Consider the following 18,057-nt stretch of genomic DNA (forward strand, 5'->3'; position numbering starts at 1 on the left):
TCCCTGCACACTTTAAAAGAACATCATTGCATAATTAAGTGTTTTTTTTTTGTTTCAGCTTGAAATTGGTTGGGATTGAGGGATCTTTTAAGTAGTCGCTTATCTCTTCAATCTAAGAGTCAACCACCTTAAAGCATCCTTCCATTGGATATTCTTTGTGAATAGGTTCATAGGGTGTTTTTTTATATTTGGATGCCTATTGCACTAATTGATTAGCCTCCTCATTTTATTCACGATGGACATGTAAGATAACTACATTGACAAACATACACAATTGTTTGCTAGACATTTCACAATTTCTCTAGAGGTTTGTGTTCAAGCACTAATACTCCTCAACGACTTGTTTCACTACTAGTTGTGAATCACCCTTGACTTGTATATGGTCATAGTTTTTTACGATGTTTGCTAGTATTTCCAGCCTTATAATCATAGCTTCACACTCTACTTGACTATTGGAAAACTTAGGATCTAGCTGTCATTTAAACTTCGAAAATCTCCCTTATGAATGAATGATAACAAGGCCAACTCCAAATCCCATTTGGGGTTCTAGATCCTCTTGGTGTAAGCGCTAGCATCAATCTATTTTACATAGATTATTCTTCGTATCATGGATTTAAATTATATATCTAATTTTTGGATATATGTACAAGACATCATTTATTATGTTATTAATTGTATAATATAATAAAGTCCTTAGAATAGATAGTTTGTTCAATAGAACATCGAGTGTGACTTGATCGTAAGACACTATTGAACATAAATAACATTATTCTTAAAGTTCCCATCATTAAAGTATTATTGTTAATTAGGACGATGATAATGTATCAAGACTATTATGTGAGTAGACTGATAACCACATCTCACGATTCAAGGATATGAGATATCAATTTGTCATTTAAGTATAATTATTTATATTGGACTGACCCACTATGATAATTCTACATAATTGTTGTGTATGTGTCATTAGCGATTCTCATACGACCATAGTGAGTAGTCTTTTGACTTAAAGTCACTACAATCCCTACATGGAAATTGATGACTCTTCAGCATATGCATATTTTTCATTGATTTTATCTTATTTATCTTTAACTATTAGTTAATTTAAGGAGTTATCTGATATATTTTGTTGATTTTAGTTCTTTGAGTTAATAAAATGTCTGTGTTTTTATTCCCTTGATTAAGTAGGGATTTTTTCCCCGTAATTTTACGTTGCTTTTTGTTTTAGTGCAGTGCTGAATTTTGACGAGAAATTAACATTACCTATGTGGAGTATTTCAGCCATATCTAGAGTTGTAGATGTCCAATTGAAGTCAAACAAAGTGCAAATAAAAGCTAAGATCCATGGTTACAACTTTTATAAAGCCATCGGAACCCAATTCAGATTCAAAAAAGGAAACAAATGCAGAAAACATTAAACATAAGAAGTTGTGCGCTTGAAGCGCAACAGCTGCGCCTGAGACCCATTTTCAGGCTGAAACCTATGTGGGTCGCGCTTGAAGCGCAAAAGCTACACCTAGGGCACGTGGCATGCGACATCATTCATTAAAATAAATTTTTTTTTCACTTTATATGGATCTTTTTTAATATTGGAAAGTTTGGAGACTTGTGTCATTGCAGAGAAACTCAGAGACGACTGTTTGTAACACTATTGAAGGAGTTTTATCAAGAATCATTCATGAATCCTTCTTGTAATTCTTCTTTAATCTCCATCTTTTCTACATTTGTCATGAGTAACTAAACCTTATTTGTTAGGGATGAGTGTAACAAGATGAAACTCATAATTTTCTGATTTGATTTCTAGTTACATGAATGAGTTTATTGATTTATTTTTCCCATCTCTGTGCTTAATGTTTTTTATTGCTTGATCAACATTAAAATGTTCTACGATTCATATTTTGAAATGGTAGTGGACTTTACGAATGCTTGAGATGAGAAATTCATAAATTTGTAGTATAGGGATAGATGCAAGTCATGAAACCAATTAAATTAGTTGCATATGCAATAGTTTAACAAGAGAATTACTGTACGGTAAGGCTTAATTCTTATCTTAAATTCACTAAGGAATTAGGGGTTACTTTGGAATTAAAGGTTCTGTCCCTAAGACATTAAGGCAAGAATAATAAAGAGAATTCGTTAATAATTCAATAAATGAATTCAATAATTAGGATCAAATTGGACACCAAGGTTGGATTCGAAGTGAAACTCATCCATGATATTTTTCTTATTATAAAGGATCAATTTTACTACTATTGTTAATTTTAAATATTATTTCAATTAATTTGGGAACTTTTTGATCCATTTTAGTAGTTAAATACAACTCGATAGTAAAATGCAATCCTTAAGTTCAACACTCGATGCTACCGTTTTAATTATTATTTGCAATGATTCAGTACACTTGCTGAAAAGCGATAAAGTTTTTGACGCTGTTGCCATGGATCGCCATATCACTATTGAGTTATAATTTATTTACTTAATTGAAATTTTTTGCTCTGTAATAAAATTTTTGCTTTTATTTTATTTTAAATTTTGAAAAAAAAATTGTTTTAAAATTATTTTAATTTTACTTAATTATTTATCTTTCTTTATTATAAAACTGTTCATTACTCACAATTTATCTAACATTGTATGCGAGGACAATCCGCAACTGAACTTTTCTTTGACCCATAAATTGAAAAAAATGAAAAAGAAATTCGAAAAGAGATTCGAGAAATGCGACAAAGGGAAAGACAGTTAGTAGTGGCAGAAGAAGATTTGGGGAATTTCTTCATATTTGCGGAAATGGCTGATCCACCACCATCTGAACGTACACTCGACGAGTATGGGAATCGAAATAGAAACCATGCTCGATTGGCTATCCATAACACTCCGGTTACAGTTAACAAGTTTGAAGTGAGCCTCGTTCTATACCGAGAGTTGAAGGAGATTCATTTTGCTGGTAAACATAATGAAGACGCCAATAGAAACCTCACGAATTTCTTTGAATTATATGAAACAGTAAAAAAGGATGGTTGTTCTGAAGAAGGCAATAGATTGAGATTATTTCCATTGTCATTGAAAGATGATGTTAAGAAGTGGCTTAACTCATTTCCTGCAAGTAGCATCACCACGTGGGATGACATTGAAGATAAGTTCTTAGAACAATACTTTCCCCTAGTTGTGTTCATTAGAATGAGGCAAGAGATTTCCTGTTACAAACAGAAAGAGGGAGAATCTCTTCGTGACACTTACAAGAGGTTCAAGAGTTTACTAGCAGAATGCCACTATCGTGCTGATGACGACACTGCCCAGATGCAAATATTATGTAATGGTTTGAGGCCTAGCACTATAATTATGTTGGATGCTACAACAGGGGGTTCTTTGAATTACAAGACCACAACAGAAGCACACAAAATTATCGAGATCATGGCGTCAATTATCGATACGACAGAGGTGGTGGGTCAACAAGTGGTATACTGGAATTGAATGTTATGGATGTTGGGTTGGCTCAAGGCAGACTACTCTCAAGACAGATAGAGATGTTATCATTGATGAGATAAAGAAGGGGATGACAACTCTAAATATACAACCCCAAGTGGCCCTATCAAATTATTTAAATATACTGATTGTCACTTTTGTGGGGGAACACATAAAAATGGAGCGTGTGAAGCATCAGATGAAGATGATACAAAAGAACTAGAAGAGGTGAATTTTGTTGGTAATAACGGGAAGTAGAACAATCCCTACTCTAGTACGTACAACCATGGTTGGAGAAATCATACAAATTTTTCTTGGAGAGATCAACATTCAACAGGGTGGATCTAAGGGTCAACAAGGAGCTCAAGCAAATCAAACTCCACCTTGAAAAGCTGTTTGAGATAGTGCTATTGAGAAGTTAGTAACAAGCATAAGTTCTTTCATTGAAGAGTCAAGAGCCATCCAGAAAAATCACTATGCATCAATAAAGAATCTGGAGACCCAACTGGGTCAACTTGCTCAACAAATGGCACAAAGAGTGCCTGGAATTTTTTTGCCTAGTGACACAGTTCTGAATCTGTGAAATAATGTCAATGCAGTGACAATGAGGAGTGTCAAGGTAAGTGAACAAGTACCACCTAAAGCCAAGTAGAGCGAAAGTACTTCAACTTGAACCCACTCGGAGGAGATGGTCACCCCTACATCAGTTGAGGAGCACATCGCTCTTGAAAAGGAGGAAGAAGCTGTGGTACAGAAAAAGGAGACACTGCCAAAACCAGAAATTCAACTTTCGTTTCCTCAAAGATTAATAAAGGAAGAAACTAAAAAACAATTCGGTAAATTTCTTGATGTTTTTAAAAAATTGCAAATTAACATTCCTTTTGCAGAAGCACTAGAACAGATGCCGACATACACCAAGTTCATGCAGGAGACTCTATCAAAGAAAAGAAAAATTGGTAGTGAAAACAGTGATGTTTACCGAAGAGTGTAGTGCTATCCTACAGAGGAAGCTGCCACCGAAGCTCAAGGATCTTGAAATCTTCTCTATCCCTTGTGCTATTGGAAATAGAACTTTTGGGAAGACCATGTGTGATCTTGGGGCTAGTGTAAGTCTTATGCCTCTCTCCATATACAAAAAGCTAAGCATTGGAATAGTCAAAGACACACAACTAATGTTACAATTTATGGATCGCTCAATGAAACACCCATATGGAGTGATAGAAGATGTGTTAGTCAAGGTGGATAAGTTCATTTTTCCAGTGGATTCGTGGTACAAGACATGGAGGAGGACAATGACATTCCTTTGATTTTGAGGAGATCGTTCTTAGCAACAGGGCAAACTATGATTGTTGTAGCAGATGACACCTTAACTTTAAAGGTATATGAAGAAACTGTCACATTCAATATTCTAAAAGCCATGGAACATTCAAAAGAAAGAGAAGGATGCAATAGAATCGAGATCTTAGATGCGATAGTCGATGAAGAAATTGAGCATCAAGCACCCATTTTGCCATTAGAAATAGTGTTATGCCTACCCCAAGATGTTGTTAAAGAAAGTGAAGATCCAAAGGTGAAAGAGGTTTTAGCCATGTTAGAAGCATCATCATCTTACTCCCCTCGTTTCCCTACTAGATGGGAGGAGTTGAAAGGGGATGAAGATGAGTCCTTAGAGAAAAAGAAAGAGAGATCACACATTGAACTCAAGCAGTTGCCTCCTCATTTGAAATATGTATTCCTAGGTAAAAAAGATAAGAATCCAACTATCATTAGTGCAAGCTTGAGTGGTTTACAAGAAGATAAGTTGTTGAGAATTATGCGGAAGCATAAGGGTGCCATCGGTTGGTCCATTGAGGACTTGAAGGGAATAACCCAAAGAAGATTGAATCTGACAATGAAATAATTGATTAGGAAAGAAGTGGTAAAGCTCCTAGAAGCCGGTCTCATTTACCCCATCTCAAATAGCTCTTGGGTGAGTCCTGTCCAAGTGGTACCAAAAAAGGGTGGAACAATCGTCATCACAAACGGAAAGAACGAGCTAATTCCTACATGAATGGTTACAGGGTGGAGAGTTGGTATTGATTATTGACCAGATGCTTGAGCGGCTAGCTGGACATGAGTATTATTGCTTCCTAGATGGCTACTCGAGGTACAATCAGATAGTTGTGGCACCCAAGGATCAAGAGAAAATTGCATTTACATGTTCGTATGGGGTGTTTGGGTTGTGTAATGCACCTTCCACTTTTCAAATGTGCATGGTGTTCATATTCTCTTATATGATTGATAATCATATCAAAGTATTTATGAACGACTTTTCTATTTTTGGTTCATCTTTTGAAAATTGTTTGATTAATCTATCTCTTGTATTAGAAAGGTGTGAAAAATCTAACTTGGTCCTAAATTGGGAAAAATGTCATTTTATGGTAAGAGAGGGAATTGTGTTAGGCCACAGAATCTCCCACAAGGGGATCGAGGTTGACAAGGCCAAAGTTGAAGTTATTGAAAAACTTCCCCCTCATACCAATGAAAAAGGCATTAGAAGCTTTTTAGGCCATGCTGGATTTTATAAGAGATTTATAAAAGACATTTCTAAAATTGCGAAACCGCTTACAAACCTACTTGTGAAAGACACACCTTTTAAATTCAATGATAATTGTATGAATGCTTTTAACAATTTGAAAAATAAGTTGATAATTGTCCCCATTATCACTGCACTCGACTGGTCAGTACCTTTTGAAATCATGTATGATGCTAGTGATAATGTTATCGGGGCAGTCCTGGGACAAAGAAAGGATAAGTTGTTGCATGTAATCTACTATGCTAGTCATGTTTTGAATCAGGCACAACATAATTATGCCACAACTGAAAAAGATTATTAGCTGTAGTTTACGCTTTTGATGAATTTCGATCTTACTTATTAGGATCAAAAGTTGTTTTTCATACTGATCATGCTGCTTTGAGGTTTTTTTTTTTGCTAAGCAAGAATCGAAGCCAAGGCTACTCAGGTGGATTCTATTACTACAAGAGTTCGAAATTGAGATCCGAGATAAGAAGGGATCAGAAAAAAATATAGCCGACCACCTATCTCGATTGGAGAAAGTGGAGGAGGATGATAACACTAGACCAATATGAGACCAGTTCGCTGATGAGCACATCTTTGCAAGTATCAAGGCACCTTAGTTCGTTGACTTTGCTAATTTTAAGGTAGGTGAGGCAATTCCATCTGATTTCACGTACCAACAACGAAATAAGTTTATCCATGATGCCAAATTCTATGTATAGGATGAACCATTTCTTTAGAAAAGAGGAGTGGATGAGTTGTTGTGAAGGTGTGTGCCTGAAGAGGAGCAAGAAAAGGTCTTGTGGCACTGCCACAACTCTGATTATGGGGGTCATTTAAGTGGGGATCGAATTGCAGCAAAAGTTCTCCAATCGAGACTATTATGGCCTTTATTGTTTAAAGATGCATTCAACTATGTGAAGACGTGCATCGATGCCAGCGCACCAGTAACATTTCAAAAAGGGATGAGATGCCTCAAAATCTTGTATTAAAAGTAGAAGTGTTCGATGTGTAAGGTATTGACTTCATGGATCCATTCCCATCCTCATATGCAAAAGTTTATATTTTGGTGGCGGTGGATAATGTCTCAAAGTGGGTTGAAGCAGTTGCTACACCAACCAATGATTCACAACAGCTCATCACATTTCTCAAGAAGAACATATTTGAGCGTTTTGGCGTGCCTCGAGCTTTGAATAGTGATGAGGGCACTCACTTTCTAAACCGGAAAATGGAATAACTTCTAAGGAAATATAATGTACGTCATAGGGTGGCAACCCCATATCACCCACAAACTAGTGGGCAAGTTGAAGTATCCAACAAGCAACTTAAGAGAATCCTTGAAAAGATAGTGAATGCTTCAAGAAAATATTGGACAAGGAAACTTGATTATACACTTTGGGCCTACCGAACAAATTTCAAGACCCCCTTGGGTATGTCGTCGCACCAAATAGTGTATGGTAAAGCTTGTCATTTGCCTCTTGAACGGGAGCATCGATCATTTTGGGCGACAAAGTACTTGAATTTTGACTTGGTCAAGACAGGCGAATCAAGAATTCTTCAGCTTCATGAGTTAGAGGAGTTTCAAAAATTTTCATATGAAAACACCAAGATATATAAAGAAAAAACCAAGAAGTGGCATGACAAAAAAATTAAATTCAAGGAGTTCCAAGAAGGAGAACTAGTTTTTCTTTTCAATTCAAGATTGAAGTTGTTTCCAGGAAAACTAAAGTCAAGATGGTCGGGCCCTTTCAAAACAATCAAGGTATTTTCATACGATGCTGTGGAGTTGAAAGATACACACTCAAACCGGAGTTTCAAGGGGAATGGAAAAAGGCTCAAACCTTACTTAGGGGGAGAGTCAAAACTTTCGATGGAATCCATCCATCTGATCACCACTTGAAGAGTGGAATGTCAAACTCAAGACACTAAATGAGCGCTTATTGGGAGGCAACCCAAATTCGTATCCTTTGCACGATATTTTGCATTTCAGTTTCATTTTTAATCCATTTAGTTTTAGTTTTAATTATTAATTACTAGTTTTAATAGGTCTTGATGTTTTGTATGAGCAATGAACCAAAAGATGTGTTTGGGAATTGATTTTGCTGCTTTGATTCAACACTTTTTTCCCCTGAAGCACGTTCCTTGCGCTTGAAGTGCATTTCAGGAAGTTGACCACTGCCCGCGTGCGCTTGAAGCGCGTCTTTCTACGCTTGAAGCGCATTTCAGGCATTTGATCACTACCGCGCGCACCTGAAGCCCGTCTATATGCGCTTGAAGCGCATTTCAAGCATTTCATCACTGTCAGCGCGCGCCTGAAGCGCGTCTATCTGCGCTTCAAGCACATTTCAGGCATTTCATAACTGCCCGCGCGCGCCTGAAGCGCATGGTTGGGTTATAAAACTCTTGTTTCTCCAAAACCCTTCCCTCACACAACCCTTCCCTCACACAACCCTTCCCTCCCACAAGAGTTAACTGATACATACATCTTTATTACTTCTCCAAGTCTAGAATTCAGCTCAACAAAGGTAAGTCTTCATCCCCTATCAAGCCTTCTCCCATTAAGGTCAGAAATACATCTTCCTTCCAATCACACGATACGATCTTATTCAAGACCATGGCAACGCAAGAGTTTCATGCCAAACTCCCCACAACCAAGAAGTTTGTGAGTGGGAAAAAATTTAAATTGGAAGCTAATAAATTTGTTGACATCCAGGCGATGATTGCTGCCAGAGGATGGGGGAAGCTGGCCACATTTGTCACCAAAGAAAGCAAATCATTGGCAGTCGAATTCTTCTCCAATGCCTCTGATCTGAAGTCTGACAAACCATTCCCACATGATCAATTTGTGAGTTATGTGCGGGGAAAAAGGGTGAACTTCACGCCTCAAGTCATCAATGAAACCTTTGGTCTGCTGAACTATATAGATTGCTGCTTTCAAGCTATGGAGGACAACATTATAAAAATAATCACTCAAGAGATCTTACACATCTTATGCAGACTAGGCACATATTGGGTACGAAATAGAGATGGCTCACCTAGGAAACTGTGTTCGTTGGATCTCACCCCAATTGCAAAAGCATGGAGTACCTTTGTTCATCATACACTACTACCATGTTCAAATGTGTCAGATAAAAAATTTTAGAGAGCATGTCTACTAACCGTTATCATAAAAGGCGACATAATTAATATGGGCATGCTACTAGCTCATGATCTTATGGGGACAACGATTCTTGGTCCTTCGAAAGGCTACTTCCATCATGTTTCCCTGATAAGCAAACTTTGTGAGCAGGTGAGAATGTCACCTAAGAAGGGTGAAGAAATGGTGAAACCTGCTTCCCCAATCACTGCTAAGTAGATAGAAAAACACTCTATGATTCCGACAGACTATCCTAACATTCCACAATGAGCGATGTCGGTGGAGGAAAATACTAAATCACATGACCATCCTTAGCATCCATCACAACTCTCCAAGATGATAGATTTGGTCGACTGGAAACTATGATGGAACAATTGATGATCGATCAACGAGATGGACAGGCTAGAATCGAACTAAGGATGACCAATCTCTATCAAGCATTCATTTCATCTCAACAGACACCAGGAGACATGTTTTATTTTGATTTATTTTCACCTCACTAGTATACTAGGGACTACAGTGGTACATGAGCAGAGGATCTAAGCAAAGCCCCTTGAATGAATTACCAAACTGAGAGAAGTTTGTCTTTCCTTTTTCTTTGTTTTTATTTTCTTTCTTTATTTCTTTCTTTTTTTTTCGCTTTATTTCAGTAGTTGAATTGCATGTTTCTTTTTCATTTCACTAAGTGTGTACTATGATGAAGAAGTTGTAATAACTTGCAGTTGATCTTAAGTTTTCTGTTTGGGATTTTGAAATTTAAAATTCATTTATTTGCTCATGTCATTGCTCAATTCGACGAGTTTCACTAATGCATACATTGTTGATTACTCTGTGGTTGAAGAAGTCTAACTTGCCATCAATTTTTCAAAAAAAAAAATCACCTTTTTAGTGACATGTTTGACATTATTTTGATAGTTCATGCTCTCTCTTATTATTTTAGCTGTGAGCTTTTGGGTCTAAACATTTTAATTCTTTGTTGTGTGATTATCTAGACATGTGTTATCCCTTCAGAACTTGCACTAATTCTGACTTGCATCACTTGTAATTTATGCATACATTGAGACAATTTTATTTGGTCGTTTGAGCCTTTTTAACTATCCCATGCAACTTTTATCCTTTGCTAGCCCCTTTGTGCTTTGCCCTTTCTTTTGTTTACAAGTCAAAGATCTGACTTTAATTCAATCACCTTACTTAGAGTTCGGTAGGAAAAGTTTTGTCTCGTCTTGGTAAAATTCTAAGTTTGGGGTTGCTAATGGGATAACAACCTTTTAGGTTTGGGGTGGTGGTTCTCAAAAAAAAAAAAAAAATTAGTTTATGTACTTTGATAAATAACATTACAACCCAAAATGTTCTACTCTTACCTAAGCCACATTACAACCCGAAAGTCCTCCAAAAGTGTATGTGTTTGTTGCATTGTGATTGCTAACTATAATTTTTTCAAGCCTATGGTAGTGTGATGCATGTTCTAGGATTTGAGTGATAAATTCATAACCCTTGCTAAACACTTGAGAGAAATTTGGTGAGATTGTGTGAAGAGAGAGTTGAACTTGATGAATGTATGCTAAAGTGCACAAATTGTGTTTTTTTTTAAGCAACCATGGAACATGATGAATGTTTTGTAGTAGTTGGGACTTTAAGAATTGAGTTTGATTTGATTTGAGAAATTAAGTTTAAGTTTGCTTTTAGAATTGCTTCCATACTCATCCTTTAAAATGACTAAATTCAAGTTGCGATAATCAATGCAAACCATCACCTGGCCATTCTTCTTGATTATATGTACTATGTTTAATAATCATTCTACATAGCTTGTTGTCCAAATGAATCATGCTCAAAGAAAACACTCTATTTCTGCTTGGGTATTAGTCATTTGTTGATGATTGAGTCTTCTTGGAGGTTGTTTATGTGGCTTATATCCTTCTTTAATTGGCATTTAGTGTTCAACTAGTTCCTAGCTAAATAAGACATCTCATGATAGTTACGTGTGAAACAATATTTATATTTCCTAATTAGACTCACCTTTCGCCATTGACAATAATGTGATTTCTTCGTTGATAAATTAATTTTTCGCTTGTAATTTTGTATTAATTGCTTCTTGGGTGATTTGTTTGTGTTGCGTTAAGTTCAACAACATGAACTTTTGTATTTGTGGTAAGAAAGAAAATAATGAGAGAATTGCAAAGAATGACAGATGACATGCGTTGAATGTCAAGTGAAACTCAACAGATGCATCGTTGGATGTCTCTTAGAATCAATACAGAATGTACCTTGTGTCAGCTCTGTTTTCTAATATTAATCCTCAAACTTTTCCGCTTTTCACGTTTCTTCCTTTTTTTAATTCACAAAAATCTCAGTATTTCAAATTATAAAAAAATGATTTTATTGTTAGAAAAATTGATTTTTACATTACATAATGGTTTAAATATGTTTTTGGTTCCTGTAAATATAATTTTTTTTTTAATTTAGTCTTTGTATTTTTTTTTGTTTACATTCCTGTAATATCAAAAAAAATAAAAAATTGGTCCTTAATGTTAAGTGGACGTTACAAAAACGTTAATTGACAAAGGAAAACAGTTTTTGATCCTTGTAAATATAACAGTTTTCAGTTTTAGTCCCCGAATATTATTTTTTTGAATTTCATCTCTGCAATATTCAAAAAATTTATTTTTTGTCCTTAACGTCTCTAATGAAATGCAATAATTTATATAGTTATTTTTATAAAATACTTCTAAAAGTTTATAGTTAATTATTTTTAGTTACCTTAATTTTTATAGTTATCTAATAACTTGTTGCGGAAATATTAGTTCAAAGTATTTGGTAAAATTTTTATTTTATTTTATTTACCTTCGTGGTTAGTTTGTAAGTAGAAATCGAGAAATATTAGTAATAGATATTAAATATTTGACTTTTTTCTCAATACTATTCATTATTTATTAACTCGCTAATCGAATTATTTATGTAGAACAAATGTTTAGTAAAGTCACTTAATCAACTAATTTAAAAATATAAAATAACATACAAATTGATATTTATTAATAAGGCATAATTGCAGTTTAGGCCCCTTTATTTTAGCTGAATCGCGAAAGTAATCTTCCCATTTTGTTTCTCTCCAGTTTTGGTCCCCCAAACAAAATTTTAGTCCAAAATTTCATGAAATTTCATTTTTTTTTTTGCATTTATTTAAGTCACATCATGCCTCCAGATCTCATTTACAACAATTGTATCTGAAATATATGATCATAAATGGTGTAGTACGGCTTTAAAAAATGAAATTTCATCAAATTTTAGACTAAAATTCTGTTTGGGGGACCAAAACAGGGGATAAACAAAATGAGAGACTACTTTCGCGATTTAGCTAAAATAGGGGGACCAAAACCGCAATTAAGCCTATTAATGATAAACTTATGCCAAGTAATGTTTAAAATTTTTCACTTCAATAATTTAAAATTTATCAATCTTCTGTTTTATTTATTTATTATTTTTAAATTAATTTTTATTTTCTATTTCAAAAATATTATTAATTATTTATTTATTTATGTATACATTAAATAGTAAAAACATTCCCAAACAACATCAAGGTTCAGGATTTTAACTCGAAACATGGTATCCAATCTAATAATATTGTTATTTCTCAGTTGATTTAAGCTTTATAGATAACTTATTTTAAAATATATTCAACACATATATATTAATTCTAGTAACTTTAACAATATAGTTAATAAAAAAACAGATATACAACAATAAACAAATAATATAATATTATAATTATAATTAAAATAAAATAAATATAATATTAACTACAATTATAATAATATAAAATAATAATTAAATTAAATCTATCACCTAATATATATTATTTATTTTAAGTTATAATAAACAAAATCTAAAGCGTAAAAGGAGATTTTAGTTAAAATTAATAGAAAAAATAATTAACTATAAATTTTTTAAAGTATCTTATAAAAATAACTATACAAATTATTGCATTTCATTAGAGACGTTAAGGATAAAAAATAATTTTTTTGAATATTGCAGGGATGAAATTCAATTTTTTTTTTCGGGACTACAACTGAAAACTGTTATATTTACGGGGATCAAAAATTAGTTCCTTTCGTCAATTAACGTTTTTGTAACGTTCACTTAATGTTAAAGACCAAATTTTTTGTTTTGATATTACAGGAATGTCAACAAACAAAAAAAAATTATAAGGATAAAAATAAAATAAAAAGTTATACTTACAGGAACAAAAAATATATTTAAACCTTACATAATTTATATAAATTATTATTTTAACATAAATAGCTATTAAAAATAATTTTTATACAAAGTTAATCAAAATAGTCTTTTATTCGAAATAGCTTTTAGATTATTTTCCAATTTTGAATTTTTTCTAAAATTGTAATAAATAGATTAAACTCTAAAAGCAATTGTTTTTTTTAGAAAGCTCCAACAAAAATGCTCTAATGCATATGTATTGTCTCCTTAAAAGAAGTCATATCAACTATTTACGTAAAAATATTTTACGATAAATTCAAGTACTCCCTCAATAATAAAATATAAGTAAAAAGTAGATCAGTAAAAGTTGATGTATTTAGGGTAAAATCTTAACTCAATATATGCACTTTTATTGATTAATTTTTGCTTATATTTTATATAATAGAGGGAGTAAATTTTACTATTATATTAATATATTATATATTTTACTACTATAATACTATATTATATTAAATTTTTAACAGAAATATTTAATCTTAAAATAAAATTTGAAATAAATATGGCGGAGAATATGATAAAATAATTTAAATAGATAAATTATTATTCTCTAATGGTGTAAATTTTTTACACATTGATTCAATCAAATCATAATAAACAAATACTTTGTTATATTAGTTCTCTAAATATTTCGTGGTGATATTTAATTGGATGCATAAACATTACAATTAAATGAAAATAATATTGAAGAAAAAAATAAAATAGAGTTGGTACACATCATACAATAAATTTATCTTTCTTTTAATTAAAAAAACAAATTAGAGGATTAAATGGTAACTTTTATATTAAACTAGTGTGAAACTGGAACAAGTGCTCTTATTTAAAAATGTTTACTATAATATAAATCATATCACAATGAAATTTATCAAATAAATTGAAAAATAATACAGATATAAAAATTAAATTGAATACACAATCAATAAGAAATTTATATAAAATGTCATACATAATATTGAAGAAGATCTAGTGTTTTTATTTTATTTTTGTTAATAAATTAAAAAATAAACAATGTGTTGAATAATAAAAATTGACACATCATTAAAAAATAACAAAAAAGTTTTTTTGTTTGCATGTCACTTGGCCACATAGTTGTTTTTTATAAGTAGACTTCACTAAGAACCAAAAGTAGAGAAATCTAAAATTGTAGAAATTAAATTAATAAATTAAATTTTACAAGGACTAAAAAATATATTAGAGCAAAGACCATTTAATCGTGTTAATGCTAAAAACTCAAATACCGGGTATTCTCCGGCATTTTTAATATCTTATACTTGGTTCGAATCCAATTCCTGGTAAGGAAGGCAAAGATTATAAAGAAATTCCTGGATGATGAACAAGATGCACTGCAGCAGCAATAGCAAGTCACTTTGGAACGACCCGGCATCGAGGTCTCTACTCCCCAACCGCACCACCCACCTGGGGAAACCAAAAAGTATTTTTGCCCTAATATGAATTATAGAGCAATCATATTAGTAAACTAAATATATGAAATAAATATATAGAAAAATTAAGTATTGTTGCGGCTAATTTCAACCAAATTTATTTGCTTTATTACAATGTATAATAATACAAATAATTCTCATGTACCAGTTACGTCTTGTATTGGTTTGTACAAAGTTGTAATTAATTATTATAAAAGATATAAGAAGATTTGTTAATTTTTTGACTGGGTGAGTTAAAAATCATAGTTATAAGAAGATAAAAAAATTCAATCCTCACTCAGAACATAACAGTAACGATTACTGACAATACTAATATTGATTGTTTTAAAAAAATAATTAACTTATTGTAACTTTCTTTACACTTTCATATAAAATATATTCAAAAGACAATTCATAATTAATATTAATAATTAATTAAAAAAAATATGTTTCTCTTTTAATAACTAATTGACATGTGTACACATTTTTCATTTGTCTTTAGAAAAGATAATAAAGTATTCTATTTTTTTTTAAAGTATTCTATTTTTTTTTAAAGATAATAAAGTATTCTATTTATAGATCTATAAATAAATAAAGAAAAAAAAAAGAATAAAAAATATATTTCAAACTATTAAGAATTAAGAGAAAGATTGTTCTATAAAAGAATTAACGTAGAGATATTATTTTGATGTTATATATCAAATTATTGAAAGATGAAAAACGATGCAAATATAGGTTCTTCGAGAAAACCTAATAGTTATATCTTTTAGAAAATATAAGTTTATTTTTTAAAGAAAAAAACGAATAGCTTATAATCTAACAAAGAAAAACAAAGTTATACCTAAAATTTTGTTTAGAAATTTAAATTTTGAATTAATGCATAAATATTTTCCTAATTCTAAATTTGTTCTAAAATATAAATTTGTGTACTTGATCATTAGTATATTATGTCAATAATCAATAGCTAAATTAGTGAAATTCATCGTTTAAATTGAGTTATTAAGTGAAATAACTTATTTCAAACTTACTCCTTGATAAGTGTCAACTTTACCAAGTTTGAGATACAAGCACTTATTAACTTAGTTTAATAGAAAAAAGTTATTTTTCCCCAATTTCTATATATATATTCTTTTAATTAGGTTGATATATGATAATGATGACATCCCAAGATTTGATGAAACATGGTAGATCGAATTCGTTGAGCAAACAAACGACTAGCTAAGTGAGTTCAAGGAAGAGAAATTGCTAAATTTTACAAAGTTAATATCGCTAAGGAATTGTAATCTTGCTGAGTAAAATTAAAGGTGGTTTGATAGTTGGAATTTGCTTCATCATGAAGAATGCTCACACACTAAGCGAATTAGATGTTCGTTGAATGAAATATAACTTATCAGAAGACTATTTAACGCTGAAGCATCTGTCATTTGAAAGGGAGATTGTTTCTGAGCGAAAGAACTCGAAATTGAGAGAAAACCATTAGAGAAAGCCAATAAATTCTCTTTAAAGACCAATTTCTCTTATTTTCATCTTGATCTTGTAATGTTAGCATGAAATTGAGTAGATAAACATCTCTTTGTTGGGATTAGATATAATCAACTATACTATTTTGTATCTCTTTTGATTTATAGTTATTTATATTCTAGTTACTCATGAATATCAATGTCTATCTTTGTTATGACTTGATCACTCATAATTCGATATTTCATTTGAAGTTTTTTTGAAACACAACTTTTTAGGTCTTGATTTAAGATAAAAATCTATTGATTCTGTAAAATACATGTTTTTGATGAAGACAAAGACCAAAGAATGTGATCAAAGTTACAAAGTTCAAAAAGAAGTCAAATAAATCGAAGTCAACCATGTTCACACAAATTAGAAGATATATAATGTAAAGGTACATGATACAATCTAATATTCTTATATTTCAAATACACATTAGAGCCTTTCATTTTAGCATATGCATCAAAAGGATTTTCAAAGTGTCAAAATATATAAATAATGTTTGAAAATAATATTTTAGGCAAAATAAAATGTTGTATTCGAATACAACATATTATAGCCGAATACAGACAAGTTAGTAGCTAAAACTGAACATCTGTATTTGACTACGAGATGGTGTAATCAAATACGAGTGCTAAGTCAGTAGCTAAAACTGAACATCTGTATTCGCATACGAGACAGTATATTCGAATACACATGCTAAGTCAGTAGCTAAAACTACATATTTGTATTCGACTACAACTTGGTGTAGCCGAATACAAAACCAAGTCAGTGGCCAAATTCAAACATCTGTATTCGAATACAAGAATGTGTATTCGAATACAAACTTCAAAATTTAAATAAAACTGAACGTTAAAAGGATGTGTATTCGACTACACACAAGCTGTAGTCGAATACAACTGAAAACAATGCAATTGTTCAATTCTGAAATGGTTCCAGATCATTGAATTTCTTCATCAAACTTCTAGAACGATGGCCACTAATATGAAGTGATGTCTATGGAGTATAAATACCCCATAACATTAGTTTAATCAAAATCAATCCTACCACCAAACCTTGAACAACTTTGAACAATTTTCTTAAATAATCTCAAAGTTATTTTTCATATTTCAAGTACTTGCATTACATTTTTACATCATTGAGAAGGGTTCTCTAGTATACTTGAAATATTATTGGATTGATATCATTGTACAATTATTATACTCAAGTTCTTAGTCAAGAACATTTGTTAAAAAGATCATTGAAATTATTGAAAGTAATATACTTTCTTTAAGTATTATAATCTAAAGATAGTGGTGTGCTATCTTAAGAAGTGTGTTAGAAGTTTGTAGCAGAGACCCTAAGGTGGGATTTGTACATATTCTAGCATTAGTGGAAAAATCTCTTGTGGTGTGCAAGACGACTGGATGTACCCTTGGTCATAAGGGGAACCAGGATAATATCGTCGTGTTCATTATTTTTCTGCCATTTATCTTTTTCATACATTATCTTAAAATAGAAAAATCGATCACTAAATCTCTAAAAACAAGAAAAGTTCTAAACACCTAATTCACCCCCCTCTTAGATGCACCTCTGTTCTTACAATGGGCATCAGAGCAGGTTCCGATAATTTGATCCTCGATCCTTATTAATGGCTTTTGCACAACCATTTTTTAGAGACGTTGGTAGTAGCAATAAACCACAATGTTTCATTGGAGAACACTATGACTTTTGGAAGATACGCA

Source organism: Cicer arietinum, chromosome 6 (assembly GCF_000331145.2).
Source record: "Cicer arietinum cultivar CDC Frontier isolate Library 1 chromosome 6, Cicar.CDCFrontier_v2.0, whole genome shotgun sequence".
NCBI classification, from domain to species: Eukaryota; Viridiplantae; Streptophyta; class Magnoliopsida; order Fabales; family Fabaceae; genus Cicer; species Cicer arietinum.